A 12,957-nucleotide genomic window follows, 5' to 3' on the forward strand; every position below is an offset into this window, starting at 1 on the left:
CAACACGAACTGTCATTCAGCTTCAGTCTATTTATATATTAATAATTAATATGGGACTCTGGGGTCAAGAGGCCAGCCTCCCAGCTCCATCTCCACATAGAGGAATGACAGATATGTTTGTTTATTTAGTATATATGTATATAACCATGTTAAAGAGAATAAAGAAAGGAAGATATCCACAGGCAAATAATGGAGAAGGAAACCAAAGTGATAAGCAGAAACTGAAGTGCAGTGAAGAACTGGAACAGAGATGAGTAGCTGGTGACAGGCCTGCTGTGCCCAGATGGGGCTCCTGTGTGAGGAGGAGGCTCACCCCGGAGGCTGGATTGACTGCCCACATCGGATTGACTGCCCACAGGATAAACACACACTGTTTATCCCAGACCAGAAATTGAGATGTAGCCCAAGAAAGAAACTGAGCCCTGGTCATGTTCCCTATGTAGGTAGAAAGTTCAGAACTCTTCCATCCACATGGAGACGACACGCAGACAAAGTTGCTCCCAGGAATACCTTGTCCACAACTCCAAAGCACATGGGGCTGGAGCTGAGGCAACCACAAAACCACCCTGTAGGGAAGGGCATGTGACAGAACACCCCCAGGAGAGATGAACCCTCAAACGAGATTATCTACCCAAAGGAGAGAAGTGGGATGTGTCATTGCAAAACATGTAGAGAAAAAAATGAACAAAAAAATGAATTCAACAGAAAGTAGGAATGGAAGGGAAATAAGGAAGCAAAGTAAAACATGGTAAATAGAAACAAAAATGATATTGCAGAAGTAATTTCAAATATATTGATACTCGAAATAAATGAATTTGAGTGGGTGAAACCCTTATTAAAAGACAAATTTTTATGGGGATTCCCCAAGGGGCACATTCAGTTGGGTGTCCAACTCTTGGTTTTGGCTCAGGTTGTGATCTCAGGGTCATGAGGTCAAACCCTGCATCAGGCTCCACGCTCTGCAGAGTCCACTTGAGACTCTCTCTCTCCCCCCCGCACGTGCACACACACACTCTCTTTCTCTCTCAAATAAATGAATGAATCTTTTAAAAAAAGACAAAATTTTTTGTTTTTACCTTTAATTCATATATATGCTATTTATGAAAGAAATATCTAAAATTAAGACAGAAGTGGGCGCCTGGGTGGCTCAGTTGGTTGAGTGACTGCCTTCGGCTCAGGTCATGATCCTGGAGTCCCGGGATCGAGTCCCGTATCGGGCTCCCCCTGCTCGGCAGGGAGTCTGCTTCTCCCTCTGACCCTCTTCCCTCTCGTGCTCTCTCTCTCATTCACTCTCTCTCAAATAGATAAATAAAATCTAAAAAAATAAATAAAATAAAATTAAGACAGAAGTGTGAGCAGTAAGATTATGCAACACACACACCCAATGCTAATCGAAGGGGACTGATGAAATATTAATTAGTAGAAGAAAACCTTAATTTTATGGAAATGACATACGCTTCCCAGTCTTAAAAAGAAGTATCCATTAAAATGGCATAATGGTAATACCTTGTATACAACTAACAGTACAAACTCAAAGCATGTAAGTTGGCAGTACTGAAAGGAGACGTTGACAAATGCACAGAGTGGGCCACTCTCTCGGAAATGAATAGATCACGCAGTCAACAATTGCGCAGAATATAAAATATCTGAATACAAGTATTCGAACAATGAAATTATACATTTGATTAATAGAGCCATATAGTACTTGGCATCCAATAAACAGAAAACACGTATCATTCAAGCATGCATGGGTCATTTGTAATATTCGATCTGAACTGTATGGTAAAACTAGTCTCATCAAATCCCAAAGACTCAATATGAAAAAACCACGTGTCCTGACTGCCACACCATAAAACCCAAAAGAAATCATCAAAAGAGGGCACTCCCAAAAAACCCATATATTTGGAAATAAACAAGCAAAACAATTCCACTGCCAGATAATTTGTAAGTTAAAGGGAAATCATTTAAAAACTTATGAACATTTTAGAACCAAACAAGAATGAGAGCATGGCATATCAAAATTTCTGAAGCTGTCCCTTGAGAGAAATGTCTAAGTCTAAATACGTTTGTTAAAAACCAAGAAACATAAAATAAATAGACTGAGGATTCACTTCAAGAACTTGAAAATAGGATAATGGAGCAAACCAAAAGAGAAGAAAAAAAAAAGGAAATAATAAAGATGAAAGCCAAAAATAATAAAATAAAAATAAAAAAACAAAAATAGAAAGGAACCATGAAATAAATAGTGGTTGTTTGGGGAAAAAAAACCCTCTTATGTGACTGGGAAAAACATAATATGTTATGCTAATATTATTATATTATTATAAAACAATCAAGCAAACATAACTATAGATACAGTTATTTGGGGGTTTCTGGGAGCTACTTCTCTATTCTGATAGCTGGGGCCCTTTTATTGGGGGTTTCTGGGAGCTACTTCTCTATTCTGATAGCTGGGGCCCTGCCATCCCCAGAGACACTGCCTCTCCCCAGAGACACTCCCAGGGCTGGTCAGTGTCTGGAGACAGGAAAGGACTCACCTGCAAGCACCCTTCCTCAGCAAACCAACCAGTCCTGAGCCCATGCCCAACCACCTCCTTTATCCACCTGCCCTAACCACCCCAGGGCCAACTACAAGACAATCAATCAGAGACAGCCCTTTGGCCCCCGGAGTCTGCTGAAATTATCCAAACTAGGCAATCCTAAGCCTGCTTACTCTGCCCATTCCTTTTTACAGAAACCACAATGAAGCCTCTTGCCCATGCTTTCCTCTCACGCCCTCCGCCTCCTGACTGACCCTGGTGCTTCCCCACATGGCCCTGTGCGGTGTGGCAGGCCCCTTCCTCTTGGGAACTGTGAGTCACAAACTATCCTTTCAAAGCAAGTCATCTCCTGATCTGTGGCCTCCCCATACGGGAATAATAACAAAGCCTACATTTCTTTTTTTAAAATTTAAATTAAATTAATTAACATATAATGTATTGTTTGTTTCAGAGGTAGAGGTCAGCGATTCATCAGTCTTATATAATACCCAGTGCTCATTACATCACATGCCCTCCTTAATGTGCATCACCCCATCCCTCCACACCCCCTCCCCTCCAGCAACCCTCAGTTTGTTTCCTATGATTAAGAGTCTCTTATGGCTTGTCTCCCTCTCTGGTTTTGTCTTATTTTATTTTTTCCTCTCTTCCCCGATGATCCTCTGTTTTGTTTCTTAAATTCCATGTATGAGTGAGATCATATGATAATTGTCTTTCTCTGATTGATTTAGCTTAGCATAAATACCCTCTAGTTCCATCCATGTCATTGCAAATGGCAAGATAGTATTTTTTGATGACTCTGTAATATTCCATTGTATATATATATACACCACATCTTCTTTATCCATTCATTTGTCGATGGACATCTAGGCTCTTTCCATAGTTTGGCTATTGTGGACATTGCTGCTATAAACATTGGGGTGCACGTGCCCCTTTGGATCACTACATTTGTATCTTTGGGGTAAATACCCAGCAGTGAAATTGTGGGTTATAGGGTAGCTCTATTTTCATCTTTTTGAGGAACCTCCATACTGTTTTCCAGAGTGGCTGCACCAAAAGCCTACATTTCAAAACAACCTCCCCAGTGCTATTCCAGAAGGAGAAAGAGGAGAAGATGAATCACGTGGGAAATGTGAGAGATGAACAGTATCTTTAATCTTAGGGGTAGAAGGTCCCATGGAGGACCAAGCACTACAGATGTTAAGAGGAACCATGTATAAATCTCCCCTGGTAAAATTTCAGGATGTCAGGGATAAAGTTTCAAATCCTTTAAGTATCTGAGGGGAAAAAATTTACATGTCAGGGTAAAGAGGATTGAACTGGAATCAGTCTTCTCCTTGACAAACCTAAATACAAATGAAATAATGGTAAGTATAATAATATCAACAAAGTTCCAAGAGGAAAAGACTGCATTCAAGACAAGAAAGCTGTGATTTATTTGTGGGGTTAATTAAAAGATATTTTTCAAACATTTAAGCATTCAAATGTTAAATGTAAATGTAAACAAACAATACATTATATGTTAAGCATTCAAACATGCAGAAAAATTTGCTCAAAGTAATATTCCAGCTGAGCAAGAAATGAATAGGAAAATTGTTAGAACTCAAGGTTACTTTATAAAAAATCAATATTAGCACTACTGATGTCCAAATATAATGTCCAAAATATCCAAAATAATTACTGAAAGAGAAGGTACATAAATGTCCAAAGTAATTACTACAAGAGAAAGTATACATACATGTAAGAAATAAATTCATAATACTAATCTTAATGTTTTATGTCAAGAAAAATGGGAGATAAGTAGGGAGGAAATTTTACAAGCATGAAATCATCAGATACAGGGGAAATAAATACATACTATGTTCTTTTTGAGGTTGGTAGGGCGATAGTATATATATGGGATGTATGTGTGTGTGATTGAAGGAACCAGGAGTAGGCTAGAAATGGGGAGTGTGACTTTCTAAGTTCTAAATATAAAGAAACTTGCAAAGCAAACCTGAGCAAATGGCAAAATGAAAAAGGAAAACATAAGGAAGCAAAAAGAGGAGAAAATATTATCATCATATGAGACAAATGATTAAATATCCTGACTCCAGCCTCAGGACTAAAATAACACTGAGACCACCATGCTGGGGACTCCCCCATCTCTTATGGCTGGGTCCACTTTCTTTTCACCATTTGCAGTAATCCACTCCCTCTGTTTTCTAGTTTACCTATAGGAAGATGGCAGTTTACTTATAGGAAGATGGCAATCAAGTGTGTGTCCCCTTAGATCCAGAGAGTGACAAAACTGAGTGAAAATCCTTATCCCAGGTCCCAACATGCAGGGAGGGTTCTGCTTGGCCCCGCCTGCATCAGCTGCCCATCTCTGGAGCAAACACATGTGGTTGGGGACCAGATCTTCAGAACTCCCCACAAAGTGGACTACCTTCCAAGAGAAGGACAGACAATCTATTTGGTGTCCATTACCCAAGGACAAACAAAAAGAAAGCAATATTCGTATCAGACAATGCAGAAATCACAGCAAAAAAGCACTGAACGACCTTAAGGGGTGGGGGGAGTGTATCCTATATTGGCAAATTGTAGAAACTAATGAGAATATAAGAACCATGAATCTGTGCCCTGAATATTGCATTAAATATACAAGGCCAAAAGGGCTAGAAATTAAGGAGTAACTGAACAAAACCACAGTGATAACAGAAGGATTAATATGCCTTACCATTTCTGAGAGACCAAATAGAAATTTCGTGAGAATACAGAAGAGTTCAAACCTATTATTAAAATTTTGATTTAACAGATCTATATCAGAATGTGTTCTCTAGAAACAGAAAATACATATTCATTTCAAATGGCCAAAGAAGAGTTACAAATTTGATCATATCTTAGGCCGCAAAGAAGATCTCATTAAAACCTCAAAAGCAGAAATAGTACTATGCACAAATTCAAACCACAATGCAACAAAAGTAGAAGTTAATAGCAAAAGAGAAACAAAGAAACAAAATGAAGCCACTCTGGAGAGCTGGGAAACTTGTCTTAATAGCCAGAGAGTCAAAGAGAACATTCAAACCGTAATTAATGATTGTTTAAGAAACAATGAGGAGCTATACCAAAGAGAAAACACAAAGCTCTAAAGAACAGAATACACATAGTTTTGTTTTTCTCATTAAACAGAAGAAATTAAATGAAACAAGTATTCAAGACAAAAGCAAGTAAAAGAGCAAAAAAAGTGAAGCTATGAAAAGCTAGAGGAAGAATTTGAAGATAGTAAATAAGAAGGTGATAAATTAAAAATAATTTAAAAAACTATAGATCTGAGAAATTTAAGAGCTGGATCTTTGAAAAGACCATAATTAGGATAATAATAGTGACTAGTGATTGGGCATTCAGCTAATGGCTAAGGATCATGCTAAACACTTTAATATTCACACATTCATCTCAGGATGGCGCCATGTGGTAGGAAGTACAGATATCCCCATTTCATAGACAGGAAAACTGAGGTGTTGGGAGTTAAGTGTTGGGTCCCAGATTGGTCCATGCCCAGAACTCATGCTTTTAGTCATTACACATTTCCTCTAGCAGGACAAATCAAGGAGAAAAGACCTCATGGTCACAGACACACAATACAGTGGAGGAGAAAGGCATACAACCAGTACAGAGGAAAATTTCAAATTAGGAAAAAATACTACACACAAACGGATAGTAAGATAACTGATTTTTTTTCTCCCTCCTCTTTTTTCTATTGGTAAGTTTGTTTATTTGACATAGTTGGGATCATATGCTTTATCCAGTCAGGGCTCCTTTCTTTTTCTCTTTTTATGTAGAAATAATTTCAGACTTAAAGAAAGGCTGCTAGAACAACACCAAGAACTTTTTTTTGAGAATAATTTGCTCATCGGATGCTCCTGTACCCCCCAGTACTTGAGCGTACATTTCCTTAAAGTAAGGACATCTCCCACATAATCTCAGTACAACCATCCGAACCAGGACAACATCGTTACACTTCTACCGTCCAATCCACAGACCACGTTCAAGTTTTGCCAACTATCTCCACAATCTCCATAAACAAGCAGCTTCAATCTGGAATCACATGTTGCATTTAGTTATCACTTCCCTTCAATCTGGAACCATACCTTAGTCTTTTCTCTACTCTTGTTAAAAAGGAAACAACAAGCTCAATATGGAGTCATTTGCCCTCTATGACAGCAAACTGAGACTTACAGTTTCAACTTACCCTGGGAAATGTGACATTTTAACAGTCGTTCTGAAATTTCCTGTCCAACTAGTGAGGCCATCTGCAGGATAAAGACCCTATCATCCCCCTACCACCTCCCCCCCCACCACCTCCAAAAAAACATATGCTGGCTTGGAACAAATCTTTCTTCTCTTTTGCCAGTAACTTCTTTGCCCCACCCTCTTGACTCTAAAAACCTTCCATTTTGTACATCTCCTCAGATCATCTTTCTATTTGGTAAATGAGATGCTGCCCAATTCACGAATCACTTAATAAAACCAATTAGATCTTCAAATGTACTCATTGAATTTTTGTTCTGTAACACTCTCTTGACCTTGATACATTTGAGGATACAAGCCAGCTATTTTGTTGAATGGCCCTCAGTTTGGGTTTGTCTGGTATTTCCCCATGTTACCTTTTTTTTAAAGATTTTATTTATTTGAGAGAGAGAGAGAGAGCACAAGTGGGAGGAGAGGCAGAGGGAGAGGAAGAAGCAGGCTCCCCACTGAGCAGGGAGCCCAATGCTGGGCTCCATCCCAGGACCGCGGAATCATGACCTGAACCAAAGGCAGATGTTTAACTGACTGAGCCACCCAGGAGCCCCTCATGTTACATATTTTGAACGAGAACATTACACACCGTAGTTCTTCAATGCATCCTATCATGGGTCACATGATTTCATTTTGACTTTGGTTATTGAATTAAGGGAGTGTCTTCTATTAAGTGACTCTTCTTCCAAAGCCCTTTGTAATCAAGAATTATTTTATGGGAAAGTATTTGAGACTATGTAACTAGTTTCTCATCTACCCTTATAATATCCACTGATGGTTCTTGGCTGAATCACTTATTACTACGATGGTTGCCAAAGGGTGATTTTCAAATTCCATCATCCCTTCTACATTGGTTGACATTCTACTTTTAAGGAAAGGTTTTTCTCTCCTCTCCACTTATATATTCACTTATTTATTTTATCGCTGTGGACTCCCGATTCCTATTTCATTCCATGGTAAAAATCTGTTATTCTTCTCTTGTCTTTTGTCAGATTATCCCAGATTGGCTAGTATTACCTCTTCAATCTGGTCTCTATGTCCCTCTTGACCTGTACTCATTATTCCTTGAGCACTTCTTTACTTTCTTGAACAACAGAATGTTCCAGGCTCATCTTGTCCTTTTTCTACCCCTGTCCTGGAACCCACCATTTCTTCAAGTCCTTTTAGTGGAGAAAGGTACTTAAAAAACAAAGATCTGGACAGGAGATGAGTCCATTGCTATTAAGGTTTCCCAGGGCACAGAGGTGAAAAATGTCTATCCCTATCTATCTGTCAATCATCTATCTATCTATCTATCATCTATCTATCTATCTATCTATCTATCTATCTTCATCTATCTGTGGTAGGCAGCTCCAGGATTGCCCCCCAAATGATCCCCACCTCTGGTATTCAAATACTTATATAATCCTCTCCTCTCAAAAGTGAAGTGGACATTGGTGACTCACTTCTAACAACAATCTGACAGAAGTTCAAATTCGAGTTTAGATTTATGTCACATTGAAGTTGAGGTTACAAGAAGACTGTGACTTCTATCTTAGATATTCTCTCTTACTCACTGTGAAAGAAGCCAGCTACATGCTGTGAGATACCCTGCGGAGAGGTCCACCTAGCAAGGGACTGAGGGTGCCTCCAGCCAACAGCCAGTGAGGAAGTGAGCCCTGCAAACAACCACATGAGTGAGATTGGAAATGGGTCTTTCTCTAATAGAGCCTTCAAATGAGGCTACAACCCCAGCTGACAGTTTGATGGCAGCCTTGTGAGACCTTGAGGCAGAGGCCCTCAGCTAAGTCCCTCCTAGATTCCTGATATACAGAAATTATGAAATAATAAATATGTCCTGTTGTTTTAAGGCACTAAGTTTGAGGGTCCTTTATTACATAACAGTAGAAAACCAAACCACACACAGACACACAAAATACATGCATTTATTGCTATATCAGTGCTCTATATCGGAAACCATGAGTTCACCCATACCTCCAATTCCAATTCAATACCACAGGATTCACTCTAGTTTTCTTCTTTTCCCTAATTGTAACACCCTTTGCCAACAGTGAGGACCTGACTCTCATTATTCTTAATATACTTACTTATTGGATCACCCCCCACTCCCATAACCAGCCTCCTCTCCATGCAGGCTTCCTCCTCAACCTGCTCAAACCCTGACACCCCAAGTTACAGCCACGGGTACTGTCTACCCTATGTGAACCCCTGCCTTGTCCAGATCTACCCACTGGCTCCTGGTATTTAAGAAGGGAGGAAGGAAAAGTAGAAAGGAGGCTGGGAAGAAGGCAATATAGAATACCAAAACTGATTCCAAAAAGAGAGAAAAAGGATAGAAAAATAAGCTTGAAATAAATTGAGAAACCCTTAGAGATTTACCTGCCAAAAGCTGATGGGCCCAGAAGTATTTCAAACTCTCAGGGAATAGATCATTACTGCACTATATAAACTGTTCTAAGACCAGAAAAAATATAGGTAATATTTCAAATCGTTTTATAAATCTAGCAAAACTCTGATATCAAACCTAAAGAAATCAAAACTTCACGTAAGTAAATAAACTGAATTCAGCAATACATTTCAAGAGTAATGCATGATCAAGAAGATTATGATGTAATGTATGGTGATTAACATAATAAAATTAAAAAAAAAAAGAAGATTTAACTGCAGGAATGCAGGGGTGGGTCAACATTAGGAAATCTCTTCACTTTAAATGAGTAGATAAGGAGATAAATAAATACGTGGAGATCGCAGTTGGCATCAAATGGACTTTTTTTTAAAATTTAGTCTTTTCCAAGACATATTAGTCAGCACTCTTTTGGTTGCAAGTAACAGAATCCAAGTCAAGCTTATGCACATAGGGCTATTTCATGGACGTCAATAAACCACGACTAAAAAAAATAAATGCTGGAAAGGAAAAAGCAAAAATTTTCGTACCTGTCCATCGAGAATAAATACTCCAAAATCAATAACTTTCCCATAAATCAACAATATCCTGCTTGAAAAGCCAACGGGACAAAATTCCATTTACAATATCAATAAAAGACTACAAAGTACCTAGAGATTTGATGCTAGTGGTGCGCATCTATTGAGGAAATACAGAATATTTTCATAGGAGGACACAGAAGGAGACTTGAGTAAGACGAGAGACAGGGACTGTTCCTGGGTAAGAAGATACATATTGTAAAGATGTTCCTTTGCCTTGAATAAATCTATAAAGTCAATGCAATCTCAATGGGACTGTCTTTAAGATTTGACAATACAATTCTAAAATGGAGGTGAAAGACTTAACAGAAGCCAGGAAAGACTTCAGATGTCGCCTCCTAGACACTAAAAACTTAGCATCTATCAAGTGCTTATACTGTACTTAGCACTGAGCTAAGTGTTTCACATGCACTGTGGATTCTATTCACTCCTTCCAAAAATTCAGGGAAGTACAATTACCTACCCTGAGAGACATTAACAAAGTTTGCCATTATTACAGAAGTACTAAATATCAGGAGTCTGTATTTGAACCCTGGACTCATCACTTCAGAACTTAAAGTGTAACTACTATGCTAATTAAATATATTACAAAGCTAGAGAAATTAAAACAACCTGCTAGTGAGAGAGAACTCAACTGAACAAATTAATTTAAAAATATATATATACATATATTATTCCCAACATAAGAATAGAATTACAGAGGCGCCTGCATGGCTCAGTCAGTTAAGCATCTGCCTTCAGCTCAGGTCATGATCCCAGGGTTCTGGGATGGAGCCCAGCATCAGGCTCCCTGCTCAGCGGGGAGCCTGCTTCTCCCTCTCCCTCTTACTCTCCCCTGCTTGTGCTCTCTCTCTCTCTAATAAATAAATAAAATTAAAAAAAAAAAGAATAGAACTACAGATTTATTTTTTCTTACACTTTATTTCTTCCAGGATTTATTATGAGGAGCAGTATCGGGGAGAATATGTTTATTTTATTACTTTTTTCAAAGAAAGAGCTGTTGATTGTATTTATCGATTCTACTATTTTTCTTTGTGTAATTCATTGCTTTATTACTCTTTCCTTATTTCCTTTGTTTTTTTTTTTCTTTTTTTTTTTTACTTTCTTGCATTGAGTGTTTAATGTTTAGTGTAATAATGAAACATTTCTTCCCCATTTATTTTTCCAAATGAACTTTGTGTTCTCTTTAAGTTCTGAAAAACTTACACAGAGATGTTTATCAGAGTTTTATTAAAGGTATAAATTAAATTGTGGTGAAATGACATTTTTACATATTGAATCTTCCCAACAAGGAGCATGTCCTCCCATTTATTCAAGACCTCTTTTATGCCTTTCAGTAATGTTTTATGGTTTTATTCCTATGGGTCCTGCACAGTTTTCAATAGTTCATGCAAAGGAAATCTTCTTTTTGTTTGTTTTCTTAACTAGCTACTGCTAATTTATAAGACTTTGTTAACTGAGTCCAATTTGTGACTAGTTCCCTTATGAACTCTCTTCTATTGTTCCTAGGGTTTTCAAGGTAGAAAAAATTTGTTATATGCAAATTATGATAATTTCATTTCCTATTTCTTAGTTTCTTCTTTCAGTTTCCTAAATAACTGTATTAGCTAAAACTTCTAAAACAGTATCAACAAATAATGGTTACGGTAGGCATCTTTGTCTGGTTTCTGACTAATGTAAATGCCTATTTCATTTCTTTAATTACACTTTTTGAGATAATTATAGATTCACATGTAGTTGGAAGCCACAAAGAGACCTTATGTATTCTTTACCAAGTTTCCTGCAAAGTTAGGTTTTGCATAACTGTAGTTACAACCAGAATATTAACATTGATTCAACTCATCCATCTTATTCAGATTTCCCCAGTTCTACTTGTATTTGTGTGTGCGCCTGTGTGTGTTTTAATTCTGTAGAATTTTGGGCGCCTGGGTGGCTCAGATGGTTAAGCGTCTGCCTTCGGCTCAGGTCATGATCCCGGGGTCCTGGGATCGAGTCCCGCATCGGGCTCCCTGTTAGGCGGGGAGCCTGCTTCTCCTTCTGCCTCTCTCTCTCTGACTCTCATGAATAAATAAATAAAACATTTAAAAAAAATTTTTTTTAAAAATTCTGTAGAATTTTATCATACATGTGAGTCCTTGTATCCACATCCACAGTAAATAAAGAACAGTTCCTCCATCACAAGGATCCCTTGTGTTGCTCTTTTATAGCCACTCCTACTTCCACTCCCTCACCCCCACACCCCATCTCTGGCTCCTGGCAACCATTAATCTGCTCTCCATTCCTATAATTTTGTCATATCAAGAAAGTTAAATAAATGGACTCATATAATATGTACCCTTTTGAGGCTGGCTTTTTTCACCTTAATTTCCCCATAATTCTCTGGCAATTCATACAAGTTATTACATGTGTCAATAGCTGGTTCCTTTTTATTGCTGAGTATTCCATGGTATGGATATACCACAGTTGGTTTAACCAGTCACCTGCTGAAGAACATCTGGATTGTTTCCAATTTGGGGCTAGCTATGATGAATAAAGAAGCTAATAATGTTGAACATCTTTTCAGGTGCTTATTTGCCATCTGTCTATTCTCTTTATGTGAAATATCTGTTTATGTCTTTTCCCCATTTTCCAGTGGGACTTTTTTTTTTAACTATTGAGTTTTGAGAGTACTTTACATATTCTAGATACCAGTCATTGTTGAATATGTGACTTGCAAATATTATGGCTTATCTTAAACCCTTCATATGAACCCTCACAGGGAAAAAGCTTTCAATTTTGATAAGGTCCAATTTATCTTTATTTTATTTTATTTTATTTGGTATGGATCATAGTTTGATGTTGAATTTAAGAACTCGTTGCTTACATCTAGATCCCAAGATCTATTTTTTCTAAAAGTTTTATAGTTTTATGTCTTATATTTAAGTCCATGAAAAAGCATTTGACAAAATCCAATACCTACTCATAATAAAAACTCTTAGCAAATTAGGAATAGAGGAGAATTACCTCAACTTGAAAAAGAGCATCTATTTAAAAACCTATAGCTAACATCAGACTTAGTGGTAAAAGACTGGATGTTTTTTCTTAGGATCAGGAATAGTCAAGAATGTCTGCCCTCACTGCTTTTATTCACCATAGTACTAGAAGTCCTAGCCTCTGT

At 37.9% G+C, this 12,957-nt stretch overlaps 1 long non-coding RNA gene across 1 annotated transcript in view; it reads right to left on the reverse strand.

The window, feature by feature from the left end:
* Window positions 1-1,139: 1,139 nt before the first annotated feature.
* The window catches only part of LOC123851183 (uncharacterized), a 56,412-nt gene continuing 44,594 nt past the window's right edge, over window positions 1,140-12,957 (reverse strand). Inside the window, exon 4 of the long non-coding RNA XR_008506879.2 lies at window positions 1,140-1,315. This is a non-coding gene — a long non-coding RNA (uncharacterized LOC123851183). The remainder of the gene's footprint in view (window positions 1,316-12,957) is intronic.

This window comes from Mirounga angustirostris, unplaced genomic scaffold, assembly GCF_029215605.1.
Source record: "Mirounga angustirostris isolate CCGP_5_RB_7025 unplaced genomic scaffold, mMirAng1.0.hap1 SCAF_10, whole genome shotgun sequence".
In the NCBI taxonomy this organism is placed as follows: domain Eukaryota; kingdom Metazoa; phylum Chordata; class Mammalia; order Carnivora; family Phocidae; genus Mirounga; species Mirounga angustirostris.